General features: G+C 40.1%; 1 long non-coding RNA gene across 1 annotated transcript; it reads left to right on the top strand.

Annotated features, from left to right (window-relative positions):
- Positions 1 to 1,384: 1,384 nt before the first annotated feature.
- On the top strand, positions 1,385 to 12,976 carry LOC113011411 (uncharacterized). The gene is made up of 3 exons (XR_003270538.2): positions 1,385 to 5,998; positions 6,174 to 6,267; positions 12,780 to 12,976. It is a non-coding gene; the product is annotated as an uncharacterized LOC113011411 (long non-coding RNA).
- Positions 12,977 to 14,103: the final 1,127 nt, after the last annotated feature.

The following is a 14,103-nucleotide window of genomic DNA, read 5'->3' as shown; positions in this document are numbered from 1 at the left end:
TGAAAAGCAAAGTAAACTTCTGCTACTGTTATATAAGCTTTACACTCTCAATCTCTGCACAAACATAAAGCAGACAGACTGATGCTTTCTGGCCAACTCTCAGTGGCTCATTAGCTCATGTTTATGAAAAGTGGGAAATAGCATCCTCTCACAACTGCCTTCAACTTTACTTTGCTGTGTTTTCTCGTCTAGAGTGCCTAATGCACAGTAAAGTATCACATTCCAGGGCAAACAACCAGATATGTTCCAGTTACTCATTAGAGCTAAACAGTAACGGGATGATGACTCAAGACTAATATTGCCTTCCAAGTTAATTTCAGCAGAACATTCAGTCGCTTGAAGGAAATGGACACGATTTCGCATGACATTTCAAACCACCTCTTACAGAAATCATATACTGAGAACAAGACGGGATGATCATAAAAATTCTGAGCGAGTTGCTCCAATTTCACGGCCATGACTCTTGTATAAAGTTTAAGGTGACAGTGTATACACACGGACATCAGTGTCACTTTTTCCCCCTTTCATTATAATTAATCACATATCTCCGGGGCACACGGAGAGCGCAAGGGAAGCAAGTTGAAGCCAGGATGGCTGTAATCTGACATTGATGTACAGCAAAAATGGAAGTCCTCGTTCACCTTCCCTTTGTTCCAGGCAGAGGGAAGTGGTGTGTGAAAGGGTGTAATTAATGAACCTACAAATAGCTCCGGTTTCATTTAATGACAATCTATGTGTTAAGAGGCAGTACCCTTTGTTACTGTGGGTGTGGGAGTGCTGGCAACACTGGCTCCCAATAGAGCTCTGACAGGTAATTCTGCATTTTGAAATGGTAATGAAGCAGAATACATCACCGGATTACACCTAAGGGACTAACGTGTTGAGCGTCCTTCAGGGTGCAAAAATGTAACACTCTTGATCATCAACGAGGCCACTGGCAAAACAGTATCAGTGGGTGAGAAGGTCGAGAACTGTGTCTGTGTGACTTACCCCAGGGCTTAGCCAGTGCAGCCAATTTCTAATTGCCGCTTTAAATGGGGCAAATGAAGCTGGCATGACAAATTGCGTCAAAACAAGTCTGTAGGCTGGCACTCAGTTAATTTGTGAGACACAGATGTATTTTGTGCCAGGAAGAGCTCACGCGTAATGAATATCATTTCCCAGGTAGCAGCTTGCAAATGATGCATTTTACTGCAAACTGTGCACAGTGCAGTGCAAGACAGGCGAAGCGCTCCTTATCTCATTTAAAGTGAACCTGGACATCGCGGTGTCTCAGTGCTTCTTACTGCTAATGCATACAGTGTGCTCAGTGTTGAGGAAGCTACTTTGAAAGCATAGTTTTGCTATGCTAATTACCTCTTTCTTCACTCTGGAAGTAGTTGAATTACAGCAAAGTGACCCTGGGGAGAAATCTAGTTTGGTAAACTAAATTTATTTAGAAAAAGTAGGTCAAAATACCTTAGCAAAAAAAGATCAAACCTATGTGATGGCAATAAAATGCTACCTGGTTCTCACCTGTTCACAGTTAAAACATGAATGAAAATATACTATACTATTTATGGGGAATGAATTTTTACTTGTATGAGTAGCATTTAAAACATGTTACTCATGTGTTTTATATGTTGGGCAGTCATGAATTTGGCTAAATATGAATATAGTGATTTCTCTGAGCACAGCCGACTCATTTGCAGCAGTGCTGTTAGCTGTCTGGTAAATGCATTGCCTGGGCAAGCCTTCACAGCTGTTAGGATGAAAGACAAAGGGGGCGGGGCTGGTCATGGGTTTCAATTACAGTGGAGAAGCAATGCTAACATAAAAATAAAAACTAATTCCTTTCCTTTTATGGCCACAGACAGTTTAAAGTTTCACCGTTAAGTTCATGTAAACTGGCCAAAACGGCACTAACAGTACAGTACTATTGTAGTTAAACTACTAGCATAAACCCCCAATGCTGAATGTGCATTCGGGGTTTATTAGCTTCTCCTTTAATTACTGATACTGTGATTCTGATTAATTAGATTGTTAGCTCAAATTAGATGTTTTCTTCTTCAGAGGGATTTTACACAATCAGTGTTTAATTAATTTTTCAGTTCACACAATTTCTAAGACCATATCTTATTCTCTTATCTTTTGGTCCAGAAAAAGTTTCTGGCACCATCGCTGCCCATCTATTTTCACAATATGCTTATCTCAGTCCCTGAAAGAATCTCATTGTTCTTCCTCTAATCCTCCAAATCTGCAGCATGACTCAGAAGTTAACCAGACTCTCTTGTGCCAATACAATTCTGTTCTGCATTATCCTCCAACAGGAGCCACACGTCATTTTTCCCTCTGAAACAATGCACCCAAAATGACTCCTTGTCTGCCAAACAGCTGATAAAATACCCAGCTGTGAGTTTTAATAATGCTCGCTGGCAAACACGAGTCAAGGGACCAGTGAAAGATATAATAACACACTTTGTTATAATGAAGCTCGTTATCTTATACAACAGCGAGTGACCTGAAATAGAAATGGTTAGCACTGCACAATGAGTCCTTGTTGTACCTAACTCTGTTCTATAGCTTGGACAATAACGAAAGAGTTGACCTCCAGTTCTTGGAGAACCAAAAATATAATAAACACTTCTTACTTCATGTGTTTGTCTTGGAAAACTACAGAAAGGCAACATAAGAGTTCAAATTAAGCTTTTTTGATCTGAGCTACTGCGTAGCGTGTGTCGGTGACAGCTTCTAGACATGTTATTCTTAATCTCTGACCTGGTCCAGTCATTCAAAACCTTCGAAGCCAATTGAGATGAATCCATAGGAATGTAATGCATTCCTGGGAGTGGCTGACTAGTGGGAGATGCCTATTAACCTTCACGGTCACGGGAATCCAGTCATTATGGAAAAAGATGCTGGCAGCTTTAATAAAAAATCATGGCAAGCTGTGATATTCTTGCACAAGTGTGGGTGCTTTTCAGCAGGTCCCTAATCTCCGAGGTCTATTTTGGACGTCACATTGGACCCCAAGGCCCCCTTACCCTTGTGTCTCACTCTGTCTCCATCTGACCAACTGTGCACTGTCACATAATACACTGTCTGCCTTTAATTACTGTCTGGAAGTATCGGGGTTAAGGGTCGCATTCCATTGGGAGTCTGTGTGCATTTGTGTGTGTGCGTGAGTGGCTAGACCGGAGCGTGTTCTTTGTATGACGGTGGGAGCATTGAGGGAAGTGCTGAATTCCACAGCACTTTTACCCCCTTGCTCATTGCTTATCACACATCCCGGACCAGTGGCCACACTGTTGCACATCGGACTTGTTTTGAGAGTGCAAATAGTTTGCTAGGAGCCACAAAGAATGTGTCAGAGCTGTGATTACAAGTGTCTAATTTAAGTGTGCGACAAAACATTTTAATCCACTGTGATATGCAACCCAAACTCAAAAAGGATTTGTTGCCCTTAAGGTTAAAGCCCTGCTATCAGTGGAGCTCAACTTCTAGTATCCCTGACAAGAGAATTTTGAATGTGTATTGAAAACAATCTGTGCTTTGCAAAAGCCACTAATTTGACCTCTTATCTACAAGTGAAAGAGGTACAAATATTTTCACATGGAGACAAGAAGAAAAACCTTAGCTGTTTACTTCAATAGGAAACAATTTCAAAAATATGTCCTGTACTCATACTGTCTAAAATGCGAGGCCAATAGGGTGTTATTATATGAGGGAAGAAACAAAAGAGGCTGGTCAGAGATATGAATAAAACTCAAACACCACACCCTGCAATTTGACTCCAAATATTATTGCTTAAATCAGCCGTTGGCCTTTCATGCTCTACTGCCATCAGCAAGCCACGAGTCCAGCTAGACTATAAATTAAAGCAAACAAACTTAGGTGTCGGGCCACCGTAATTGAGTTTTGTGTCTGTTGCTATATTTCTGTATCTGCTGAATTGTTATGCGGAATCATAAAATGCAATGACTAAACACAATAATGGTTTCACGATGGCAGGATAGGCAAGCGCAGGGGTCGATTTGAATACACTTTAGTTGAGATTTAGCAGCTCTGCCTTCGGCGGTGCGACCAGCATCATTTTTTATCGAATATTTATTAAATGCTCTGAGTCGCCTGCAGTATTCCACACAGGCAGAAACTGCATATTGTTGAATGCTGATGCACTGTTCCCAGAAAACATAATCTAGCAACTAGGCAGAAATAGGCTGTTTATCATGGGATCTGTTGACTAAACTGTCTCAGACCATTAGGCAGATCCTTGTGAAACTGATTACTAAGAGGGACAAAAACATGAAATGCAAATGCTTACAGTGACTGAGGTGAAAATCCATGATGCATATTCCACTCAATCAGGGAAAACAATGTAACACTCATAGTGAAGATTTGGGTATTTTTGTTACAATCAGGTGCACAAAGGAACATCAATCCAATTCATGGGCTGTTCAATAATATATGCATAAATAAAGCTTTTGAATAATAAATGATGCACTTAAAGTGAAAGCAGGAGGAGTCTATTGATTAGGCCTCTTACATCTGTCATATGACCCATAGATTATCACATGATCTGCACAGATTGCCTTACACTCTATACTCCATTCGCAGAAACATTACAAAAAAAAAAAAGGAAAGAAAGAAATGGGTTGATGCACTGATGAGGTGATCCCTATGGTTTATCAGATTCCCTTGAACTTGACCATACACTGGATAATGTGTTGCTGGTGGCTTTTAATGGATACATTTTTGATTGTTTGGGTGATATCTGTTTTTTGTAGCATCATACTTGGAGGTATACATTATCAGTTGCATAAAACAAAAAGATATGACTCATTGTACATAGGGGATTATTACATGCAAGCGAAATACTAGTTTGTTCATCAGTGCAAATACCAGCTCACTGCAGCTACATAGCCATCACTTGCTAGCTGTGGTTGGGGACTCTACAGTCTATACAGCAATATACTTCAGCTGAGTAACACCCTGATGTTCAGTTCAATTAAATGTACTTTTATTTACGTAGAACAACTTCATAGTCGCCCAGAGGCACTTTGTAAGGTAAACCCACTGCAATATTAGATGTTGCAAGATATTAAAGATAAAAAATGAAAATATAGAGACCAAGGAGAAAACAAAACTATGGACAAGAGAGAGAAGTTAATTCATGACATGCAGTAGAAGCAAATAAACACACCAAGAATGAAAAAGCATGAGTAGAAATGCTCAGTACATCATGTGAAACCCGTGCTAAGCCATGGGTTATCTGATTAAGCTTTAACTATAAGTTGTAAACCAAAGCGGGATAGATGACAATTGTAAAGTGAGAGCTGTAGTTGGATCTGTCTTATACTGTAACTACTCAACAGGAAACTTTATTAACCACACATTTTTTTAAATATTGTACTTCTTTTCTGTAAACAACTTGGTCTAAGGAGCTAGGAAAGAAAAGCGTCTGGACTTCTTTCCAAGCTCCTAAGACTACGATCACCTGGATGACTGAGAACCTTCACAGACATGTAAACAACTTGGTTTATATTTAAGAACTAGAAGCTAGAACCAAGAACTAGAGCCTTTTTCTTGTTTGATGACATTAGTTCCATTTCGTATCCACTCTATCTTGTCTCAATGTTTCTTTACATTTCTGTCTCTGTGTCAGGTCTGAGTTTCACAATACATTCATTTATGTGAGTGTGTCTTCTGCTCAGTTACTTCTTGTTCTACTTTGGTCTTTTGTCCTCTGTGCGTTTGTATTTAGTTTAACTCCCTTGGCCTCATCAGGCTGGATTTGTTCTCTTTCGTTTTCCTTGGTGTCCCACACTTGTCTGCATTTGTCCTTCCCACGCTCCCCTGTCTATGTCAGGTTAACCCTTCTTCCCCACTCAGTTGTGTCTTCCAGTGTCATTGCAGTAACCGTGGCCTCCTGTGAATTGTATTGTTTACTTCCCCTGCCCCGTCATGTCTGTAGTTTCCAGCCGTGTGTCCCACCTGTTGCCTTTCCTCTCATTATCCTGTGAGTATATATATTGATTCTGTTTCCCGTTATTCTTTGTCACATCGTCCCTCAACCCTTATTGCTGTGTGTTCCTCTGTTCCTTTGTTTTGCTCTGGCCTTGCGCCGTGTTTATTAAGTTACCTTCAGTATGTTACCAGTAATAAAACTGTTCACATCTCTCTCCTGTGTTCAGCATATTGGTTCCATGGCCTGCCTGCTGCACAGCAACATATGAGACAGAGGGCTGGTGTGACTGAAGAGGGTGCTACGGATAGCGTGAGATGGAGGTAGATGATCCTCTGTGGCGACTGTTAAAGGGAGCAGCTAAATTATTTTAAAGATTTAGTAAATTCATGGACATGCAACCTCTTTGTTGGGAGCAATACAGTGTTTCCTTTGGTTTTGATTGTGACAGGCAATATTCACAAAAAGAGACACTTGTTTAGCTTCCTTGTATGATTTATGACAGTAACATATTTATATTTTGTTACTGAAAACACAATTTAAGTTGGTAAAAACATCTTAAACACACTACATGTTATAATGTCTGTGATTCATTTTCTTTGATCTAGTTTCACTCACAACACAACAATGGAAAACAGCAAAACACACACGCACAAAAAGTCATAGGAATAACTGGCAGTCTCTATGACAGGTTTGCTTATTGGTATTTCACGCCTGTTTAGTTTGTATTTTTGCCCCACTGATAGTTATAAAAAATAAAAAAACAAAACAAAATCAGCTCGAAGACAAGGTGGTGACGTTGTGAGTAGTTTGTGGTGTTCTACTAAAAAAAGTGGGGATGATAGAAAAAGAAAGTTTCCCTATGAAGTCCCATCTAGCTGATATAGTACACTGTAAAGCTGCCACTTTTTCCCCCCTTATCTAACCAAGGCTTACGTACCTTCTCTCCCACCGAGTTGCCTTATCCTCCTCAAGCATCTGTTTTTGAAGCCAGGCAGCTTAAGCGCAGATTAATGGAGAGTCCTAGAGTTTTTGCCATGAGGGCACAAACAGAAGTCTTGGCTTGAATTTTGGCATCAGAACCTGCATGCAGAGAGGCCCCATTATCAGTAACACATCTTTTAGACTGCTGAGACAGCAGGTTTGCTCACACCACCTCTTTGACTTATCTCAGTGTTGTACTTTTTAGCTCTTCGGGCGGCAATGCCTTGAATCGAGTACCAATGGATGTTTTCTATTTCCCGTCTCTCTCTCTCTCTTTTTTTGGTTTGTTTTAGTGGTTTGTGATACATTGTTGTAAATGTGCTGTAATAAGATAGTTGTCCTGCACTTTCATTACCGCTTTCATTATCTTGAGGAAATGCTGAAACAGCTTCTGTTGTAGACGGTGCTGCACTATAGGCCTACTGGCGTGTATTACCCAATCAATACTCACCTTAATCTAATTTAGTGGGAAGTAGTGAACTCTTTCACTTTATCCCTTCCCCCTTCTCATTGAGCTTGGCTCTGGTAAAAAGGCCTCTCATTCTCTCATTCTGCTGCAAGGCTTTTCATCCTACAGACAGATACAATGTTCCTGAAGCCCTGCAGTGACTGTTCTCACGCTTTCTCGCTCACTGCTTTGAAAAAAAAGTGGGGAAAAAAAGAGTTTTTTCCCCTCTTTCTTTCCCCAGGAAATAAAAGGGTTGAGTGGGAGTGGATTTTAAAGGGGGGGCATCAGCAATCCAGTCACCACCCCTTCCTCAAATGTTGCTGTGACCCTGTGAGTTGTGTCTTCACGCCAATCGCAGGAAAATGTGCCGAATGAAACAGTCTTTTTTTAAGTGAGCCAAAGCGAGCGGAGTACGAAACGGTAACCCTGACATAGTGAACGTGACTGGCCTACCATTCATGATGTTTAATCAGAGATTAAATATATACCGCATTACTTTTCCCACTCTGGCACAATGACAGCTCCTTCATCATCCTGTGCTATTTCCAGGAAATATATACTTAGAGAAGCCCCCCTGAGGTCAGGTCTAACTATGTTTATATTTGTTGATTATCTGTTTTCGTGCTGCTCTTGCTGATTTATTTACATCATTTTTTATCAGTCTTGAAGTTTTCTTTTATTTTTAAGCCTTGCTTTCTGCATTGTACAAGCAATTGTGAAACCATCACAGGACCAACGTCTGCGTGACTGCCAATTCAAAGTGATCTTGTATTAGAAGTAAAACTATTAAGTTTAAATGCACTGGAAACATTCATACGAACACAATAACTCAGCTCCTCTATTTTTGTTGACTGATTGACTTGTTGACAATCGACTATCAAAGAAGCCCTGTGCTTATTAGCTTATAACTTCAGACTTTCAGTGCCTACTGCTTTTAGGGATGGGTGAGCTCACTGCATTCAATCAGTATTTGCTGTTGGAGACTTTTTTGCTTTTCTCTATGCTTTTGTCAGACTTTTTTTTTTTCTCCATGCGTCAATCATGTAACGTATACACAGTATGGAGCCAAACTAAGTGGCGGCGAGTGGGGGCGCAAGCCAGTGTACTCCTAGAACTGGTGTCATGCCTGGATAAATGGGAAAGGTTGCATCAGGAAGGGCATCTGGCATAAAACCTTTGCCAAATCAAACATGCATATCATCGAGAATGAGATTTACACACTGGACTGGTTTGGGCCCATTTTGGCAATGACTGCCTCTGATGTTGTTGGCCAGCAGGGTGCAGATGGAAATTGTGCTACTGTTGGTGGAAAATGAAGAGGGGGAAGGCATGTTTGAAGGAAGTGAGAGAGAAAGAAAGGCAGGAGTGAAGCAGTGAGAGTAGGGACTTCAGGTAGCTGATATGATGGAGAGAAGAAAGGTAGATATAGTGTGTGTGTGTGTGTGTGTGTGTGTGTGTGTGTGTGTGTGTGTGTGTGTGTGTGTGTGCAGATAGAAGGGAACCAAGGGCAGATGGATCCAAACCATGTTCTACCACAATATAGACTGAAGTATGGGTAAACCTGAAGTAAGTCTATGTGAATAGTTCTGTGATATTAGGACATTGTCAGACAGGATCATGACTTTGAAGCTGGAAATTGAAGGGGTGATGCTAAATGCTGTCAGTGCAAAGGTCTGACAAGAGGGATTCAGAAGAGAAAGAGGAATTAGTCAGAATAATTGGATAAAAAGGTAGAAAGTGTCTCCAAAGGGGAGAGAGGAGTGATTGGAGTGGATTTCGGTGTAGATGTAGGTGAAGGGAACAGGGGTGAAGAAAAGCTGTTGGGTAGGTGTGGTGTTAAGGAGAGAAATATGGAAGGAAAGAAGGCAGTGGAATTTGTGAAAAGGATGAGAATGGCTTTTGCGAACACATATTTCAAGGAACAACACAGTGTGACATATAAGAGTGGTGGAAGGTGCACATAGGTGGAGCTAGATTCAAAAAGGGCAATGCAAAAAAGAGACTGAAGACTGCAGGGGGGTGTCAGGGGACGATGTAGCTTGGCATCGTCAGATGGCAGTCTGCCGAATGACTTATGGTCTTGAGTTTTGGTGATGGACTAATGACAAGAAGACTTTTCTGATTGGGCAGAGAGCAGTAAAACAAAGAGGGTAGTTGAAATGACTAACAGCTCTAAAAATAATTTATTTTCAATAAAAAACAAAACAAAAAACCCCAAAAAACATGACACACACAAAAACACATTCTATTATCTTTTTATTTTGCTAGGGGCAAATAAACTCTGCCTGCCTCTAATTTCCTCCCACAGGCCGCCCTTCGTCATTTACGCCTTGGTCTCACTAACAAATGCTAGAGCGCTAAACATGTCTCATGCATCTGCTTCCACTTCAGCGTGCCCCTCTGCAGCCTGCCCTTTATGTCTGCTCCCACCTGTGTCTCCTGCTGACCTCACATAAAACCTCTCCATGCCATTGCCTCAATGACACTCCAATCCTCCTGCTGGTGTCCTCCCCTGCGGTGACCGCCTCTCTAGTTTTATACTGGGTCCTGTATCGGTGCAAGTCATTCCTTTAATTGGGTAAATACTAAAATTTCAAAATAGAAGCATAGGAGTGGGGTTACATCAAGGATTGGTGCTGAACCCCTTCTTGTTTCCAGTGGTAATGGAAGATGAGGTCAGACAGGAGTTTACATGAACTATGATGTTGACAACATTGTTATCTGCAGCAAGAGTAGGAAGCAGGTGGAAAAGATTTACAAAGCAGTGGTAAGATCTGGTTTGATTTGGCACTAACAAAGAGATAGAGGTGGAGCTGAAGATGTTGAGATTTTTACTGGGAGTGACCAGTATGGACAGGACTAGAAATGTACATTTTAGAGGGAAATCTCAGACAAAGGTAGAGATGCTGGGCCAAGATGGTTCGGACATGTGCAGAGGAGCACTAATGCATGTTAAATATGGAGTTACCAGGCAGGAGGGAAGAAAGAATATCACAGAGAAAATTTGTGGATATAGTAAAGGACAACATGCAGAGGGCTGGTGTGACAGAAACGGATGATATGAATAGGGTGAGACTGAGCTAGATGATCCACTGCAGTGATTTCTAAAGCAACCTGCTGTATAAGGAAAATGAAGAAGAAGAAGACAGTATGGAGCCAAACCTATGTGTAATAAAAGCAAGCCTGAAACATCATCCATCCAGCGACAGTATTTAATTTTGCTTCAGGTTCCCATGTGTCTTCATATGTGGCCATTTGTATACAGGACGGAAGAATGCAAAAGCCTCACTTGATCTGATTTTCACTGATTTTTTTGCAGCACTTAGTGGATGCTGATTGCAGTTCAAATTACCACTACACATTCTCACTGTAAAAAAACTAGTTACCATTCAGAATAATTTTTGAAATATTAAGTGAATGACATTATGCTGCATTTCCATTAGGTTTTTCAGCAATCAAGCCAGTCTGTGGAACCAGATTGCCCCAGTGGGTTGTGTGACTGTGAAGCGAGATTTATAGCCCAGTAAAGGTGTTGAATGAGCAAATCAATAGATTTGTGTCTGATATACTGTGTTGCATTCAGAAACACCTCCATGTAGCGTTGTTCTACCTCCACCTTTAAGACAGACAATTCCTCATAGTTATTTTGTGAGACATGACATTGACAGCACACCTACAGCCTTTTTGTGTCATTTTGCAAATACCTGAAAAAACAACAAGGCAGAAATTATCATTTCTTTACCATATTGTAGAATTATATTATTAACTATTGCTGGTGCATTCATAATCTTTATTTAAACAAGTGAATCAGTTCAAAACTAGAATTCCCATATGGAAAAGATATATATAAATCTTATAAAGTTTGTATCTGTCTTGTGTGAAACTTGTATGAAAAGCATATAAGAGTGAAAACAGATATAAGATCCCTTGAAAAATTATATAATGAAACTTGTATGTTTTGGATACTTCCTAAAACAATATATGAAAGTGGCCACTTTCATGAGTAAATCATGTAAGCCTTATATGATTTATATATGATTTACTCATGAAAGTGGCCACTTTCATGACTAATCACATATAAGTTTTTACTATTTCTTTTCCATATGGGTTAAAAAGCTTTTGTTGAAGATTCCCATTCGGTATTAAACTAGCTATATTTAAATTTACCAAAGCAACAAATTATGCTTTGTGAAAATCTACATTAGGGATTGTGCTGATTAACAAACCCTGTTTTAAAAACCACAAAAGCAACAGAAGTTGATTATGAATTAATTATGGATTGTATAAAATCCTAAACAGCATGTTTTAGATTACTGAAATCTTACTAAATGAATAATGTACAGTATACAACTGGACAGTAATCTAAAAGGGACACTATATGGGGCAATAATTATAGCCCCCCCCCCCCGTCGTGTCATCAAAAGAAATATCAGTATTGATTGGTTTCCTGGGTAACAGGATCTGTTTAGTATAGCAATTTTTCTAGCGATACTAAAAGCAAAGAAATCCTGCTTATCATCCCTTTTACTGGAAAGTAACTCAGGTGTGATGTCACTACAGAGATCCAACATTCGAATTCCAAGGCATCTGCATGGCGGCATTACTACACAAACCATACACAGTAAAATTAGATCTCTTTATGTCCAGTAGAAACAGAGTTAAGTATTAGTATATCCATGTTGGTATGGTTTTAAGATAGACTTCAGAAATTCACTCACCCATTCTGCGATCAATCACCCATTCTGTGCTCAGATGTGATTTGCAAGCATAGATGGAAGAAAGGTTATAGCACTATACAACATAAATGTGTAGCGACTGCAGTGAAGTGGACTTCACACCTGGCATGTAAAAGCATCCAGATCAAAATGCCCCAGAGATGAAAAGCGGGTATATCCATCTGTGCCATACACTGTACACTGTAATGAAGCAGCTGTAATGCCTCCCTCTACCAGTCAGTCTCCACAGTCTCTATTAATATGCAAACATCTGCCTCTTCTTTTTACGAGGTGTGAATCTTAAGTTTCCTCAACAGCATCTGTAAGTCAACAGTGCTCAGTTGGGGTTTGGCCCGCTAAACATTAGCAGCTGTTGACCCTACGGATGTGGGCTGTATGTAACAGTTACCACACCGGTCCTCTGTGTCCATTTTCACAGAAACCTCTTTATCTCTTTCACTGTGTTAAGCAGACGTGCTGCTTGATAAGGGGAGAGTCTCTAATCCACAGATGTCTAAAACACTTTGAGGTGACATCAAAGCTTTGTTACCAGATTCAACTCAACAGTTTATGAAAGTTAAGTTGGATTTAAATGTGCCTTCACCAGCTGCTATGTGAAACCGTTCTCTCAAGGTGACTTATTGCTCTCAGACATAAACACTGTATTCTTTTTCTTTTTCTTTCCCAGCTGATGAGCAATTGCATTGAAAGAGGAGAAAGAAAAATGCAATGCAAAGGAGATCTACTCACCAGCCAGTGACAAGCTCCTGCTCTTTCTAACCCGAAGGAAAAAGCAATATTATGTGAAGGTAGTTATCTGTACCTCCACCACTCCACCTGTCCACCTCCCTGTTTTGTCATTTATATCTCAGTTTGGAGAGTTTTGTTTGCATCAACTTGACTTCTGTCGCCCTGTCCCGCTACATAAAGGTGCGCGTCTCTCTGCTTCACCTGTCATCCACAAACTAGACCCCAAATTTAAGTGTGAACCGCACACTTCATGTCATAGGAGCTTTCTGTGTGGATCGTCGAGATGTGCTGAGCATGCGGAGCAGATTAGATGGTCAGTTAACTGTCTGATTGGAGGGAAATTCTGCTATTTCTTGATAGGTTTTTCTTGTTTGTTGTTCCTGGTGATTAGACACCCAAATTCGTTCGCTCTCCGGTTTTGATGATGATGAATATGATGCACTAGCAGCGATTCAGGCTGTGAATCTGCATGTTAATTTTGCATTTGCAATGAGCTAATTTGGCCTAATGCACTAGGAAAAATCCATCTTAGCTCTTTCCAGGTCACACATCCTTTTATTGGATGATAAAGTCAGAGAAGTGAAAAGACCAGAGTAGCTGCAATAAAGTAGGGTAAAAACAAAAATGAGAAATCCTTTGCATATATTACGTTTTAACAAATGCGAAAATATTACTGATTTACTAATATTTACTCCTAGATTACTCTTGACGATGCATCGGAAGTTAGAAAACTAATTTTAGACATACACTCTGTTTTTTTTTTCCTTTTTCTTACTAATACAGGATGAGTTACTGCAGATGAGTCACTTCACAATAAAAGCCAGTCAGGGGATGTACTGGGATTGTACTGCTACAGCCACTAAAACATTTTTCATGTAAAACAGAGAGAAGACAGCAAATTAACATGTCAACATGAGGCAGAAATAAGAAGGATCCTTACTAAAAAACAAAAATCATTTAATACTGCTTACAGGGAAATCAGAAACAGGCCTGGATTTCATTATAATCTGACAAGACTTGATCAAAGGTAAAAAAAAAATTAATCGCTGTAGGTTTGGTTTCATTATTAAGTGAGTGTATCCATGACATTGCCCCTAGACCTGTTTGCATTCAAAAGTAGAAACAGCTGTACAATATACAGTTAAAACTACTGATCTCTGAATCGCACTATTAAATCATGGAGCAGTCTACATGTGCAGACCGAGTTTGCTCAGCTGTCTTGTTTTCATGAAGATACTGTGATTCAAAGTGAACCACTAATG

The sequence above is a fragment of the Astatotilapia calliptera genome, chromosome 18, assembly GCF_964374335.1.
Source record: "Astatotilapia calliptera chromosome 18, fAstCal68.1, whole genome shotgun sequence".
Taxonomy (NCBI): domain Eukaryota; kingdom Metazoa; phylum Chordata; class Actinopteri; order Cichliformes; family Cichlidae; genus Astatotilapia; species Astatotilapia calliptera.
The sequence above is the reverse complement of the archived record's forward strand: the minus strand, read 5'-3'. Positions and strand labels throughout refer to the sequence as shown.